Source organism: Botrytis porri, assembly GCF_014898465.1.
Source record: "Botrytis porri strain MUCL 3234 chromosome Unknown BPOR_015, whole genome shotgun sequence".
In the NCBI taxonomy this organism is placed as follows: Eukaryota; Fungi; Ascomycota; class Leotiomycetes; order Helotiales; family Sclerotiniaceae; genus Botrytis; species Botrytis porri.
The window spans coordinates 999,484-1,002,998 of record NW_024066089.1 but is presented as its reverse complement, the minus strand read 5'-3'; positions in this window follow the sequence as shown (position 1 = coordinate 1,002,998).

Here is a 3,515-nt window from a genome sequence, read left to right as displayed (position 1 = left end):
TGATCTTACTACCTTCTACTTCTTTATAATAATGAAATTTCTATAATATTTACAAAGACTTACTATATAATCCTATTACCTTATACTCTTTTATAATAATTACTACTTTTCTTTCTTTTATTCAATTCTAATTAGCTTTAATTAAATGATTTGAATGATTTTATCGAAAAAGAGTATTTATATTTAAGACTTTTTATATTATACTCTAATACTAAGGAAATTAAAATAATTTAAATCAATTATTGTTGGTATCACCATGGGGATGGTGAAGTCAATATAGTATTATGGTTCATATTGTTGTTATATTGCTTAAGGTTCTAAAAGCTAGGGCTACGAAATATATTGTTGTAGTGTTGGAAGATACTAGTGTTAATGTTAGTGTAGTTATATGATTTCTGTTTTAATATTGGTAACTCTTTAAAGTCGCTGGATTGTATTCTTTTAGCTAATACCTCTTTTGCTTATGTAAATATTCGTTCTTTTAGTCTCTTTCAACTTATTTTGTAATCTTAATCTTTATAGTATTATTGTTAATCAAATCTTTTAGGGTTTGATATAGCTTGGATTTAGTTATTGTATTTGCAAGGTTAGAATCTTTATTAATTCATTTGATCTTTACAATCTTTTGTTTCTGTTACGGGAGCTGCCTCTAGGGTCACGTGGAAGTGTCTAGAGATCTCTCGAGATGGTTTAAACTAAACTTCAAGTAGGAATTCAATAAGGTTGTAACTGGTTGCAATTCTCGTAACTATAGTAATGAAACTAATGATTGTTCTTGAGCACGAAGCTCTACATTGTAATGAAATCCCATTCCCTTATATAGATCTTCGTACTCTGATGTTGGTTGGAGTTTCTTGGAGTCCTGGCTCCCAAGGACCTCCTTGGAGCCCTGGCTCCTGGGGACTCCACCACGTGACACTTGTCACATGGCATTCTGTTACCCATCGTAACACTATCCCCTTCCTAGACTAGCGCTTGTCCCAAGCGTCTTATAATGCTCCATTTCCCCACCCGGCCGGTGAATCAAATGGTCTTAGGCTCTTTCATTATGTCTATCACCACTATTTCCCCTAATCATCTAACTGTTCGAAAACGTAAGGAACAAATCCTTCTTGCTCAGGCTATTGAATCTAGTGATGTCGAAATGATTCCGTGTTCGCGTTGTCGTTTGGATGGTTATCGATGTGTTAAGGATTTGTTTCGTTCCAATCACTCTCGTTGTTCTGAATACATGCATGCACGTTCTTCTTATAATGCTGAGTTTCCTTTGGCCGAGGATTGGAATCGAGAAGTTCCTCGGGAAGACGATTGGCGCGCCTTGGATCGTCAAGAGGAACGCCTTCGTTCGGAGGAAGAAGAGGCTATGGCGAAGATCCTTCGCCTTAGGAAACAACAAAAGTTGTTGCGCGAGCGGCGTCAGCGCATGGCCGACCGTGGCCTTAAATATTTGGATGAGCTTGATGCTCTGGAAGAAAAGGAAAGGCTAGAGAAAGAGCGTGTTGAGAGAGAAAAAGAAATGACGTCTGCCTCTGTTGCTGGTCCTATCGACGACTCCTTTGCTTTCGATTCTTCTTTGCCTGAGTTGTCCGAAGCGGATCTTGAGGCTTTATTGGCAGGTGTGGGTACTTCAGGTGGAATGCCCGTAGCTTTTCAGGGCAGCTGAGATCTTCCTTGAATTCCCATGTGTTTTCTGAGTGTGGGTAGTCTAACCATTTGATCAAATACTTGACCTTGTTTCTGACGTATTTGCAGTCTAGTATTGTTTCGACATCGTATATGGCGTTTGGGTTGACTGGTTCAATTTCTGTAAATGGCGCATTTGGCGCTCCTGGTGGTGCTGGTTCAAGCAAGGATATGTGGAATACTGGGTGGATATTCATTGTGTCTGGTAATTTCAATCGATAATTAACCGTTCCTATTACCTTATCAATCTTGAATGGTCCTAGTTTCCTGTGGTCGAGTTTATTGCTTGGTCTCTTAGTTTCGATGTTTCGTCGTAGCAGATAAACTTTATCCCCCTCTTTAAGCGTAGGTTCCATACTACGTTTCGTATTGTAGTACGCTGCTGTTCTGGATGATATGAATCTTAGATCGAGAGCAAGCTGCTCTTGTAAATCCTTTAATTGTTCGACTTGTATTATTGCTGATTCGGCATTAACTTCCTGTGGTATCGGTGTTTGGTATGCTTTAGGATTAAACCCAAAGTTAGCGCGTGCTGGTGTAATCTTTGTGGTTTCCGTTTCCGATGTGTTATATGCGAATTGTGCCATAGGTAATAGCTCTACCCAATTGTCCTGTCGATAATTTATGTAGCATCTAAGATATGCTTCCATTGTCTGATTGGTCCTCTCTGTCTGACCATCTGTTTGTGGGTGGAAAGATGTCGATAGCTTTCTCTTGATACCCATAAGTGCTAATAAGGTAGTCCAGAATTTCGAGGTAAAGAGCTTGTCTCGATCCGAGATTATCTCATCCGGTACTCCGTGTATGCTTACTATGATCCTAAGGAATACATATGCTAGTTGCTCAGCATCCCATGTTTCCTTGAATGGTATCATATATGCAAATTTCGTTAGCCTGTCTACTATATTGAGTATCGCATCGTACTCAACTCCTGTAGTAGGATCCTTTGAGAGTGGTAGTTTGACCACAAAGTCCCATGTGATGGACTTCCATGGCTGAGAAGGCATGTCTGGGGTCTGGAGCTGACCATACGGAGCATGTCGTGATGACTTGTTTCGTATGCAGGTGTCGCAACTTCCAACAACTTCTTCAACTATCGTTCTCATTCGCGGGAAGTAACTGATTTCCCGGATTCTTGCAAATGTCCTTGCAATTCCTTGATGTCCGTGTGCCGGCAACCCATGTTGTTCCGTCACAAATTCCTTAGTCATTTGACTCGGAATGTATACTTTCCCATGAAAGTATATGGTTTCGTTTTCTATTGTGAATCCTGGTTCTATTGCTTTGCGTATGCGTGTAGCTGTAGCATCCTTGTCGTAATGTGATTGGATTTGGTTTCTGAGATGGTTGTCTTCCAATATATGAGTAGCTGCAAGCTGTGGTGCATTGTAAACCAGTGATTCGCCTTCTTTCTTGAATATTGCGTATGATTCGTACGACTTATTCTCTTGGTATTCTGGTTTTCGGCTGAGAGCGTCGGCTCTAGCGTTTTCTGATCCTTTAACATATGAAATCTTGAAATTGTAATTGGCCATGGTCTCCGACCATCTGACCTGTCGTCTGTTTAACTGCTTCGTTGTGGTGAAGTAAACCAAGTTCTTGTGATCTGTATACACCTGTACTGTGTATTTTGATCCTTCTAAATAAACTCGCCATTCTCTAAATGCATCGACTATCGCCAGTAACTCCTTGTCGTATATCTCGTAGTTCAACTCGGCTGGTGATAGTTTTCGAGAGTAGAATGCGATTGGTTGCTATTTCTCATTTTGACCTGGTTGGCTCAACACTGCGCCTATAGCGAAATCTGAGGAATCCGTTTCCACTATGATTGG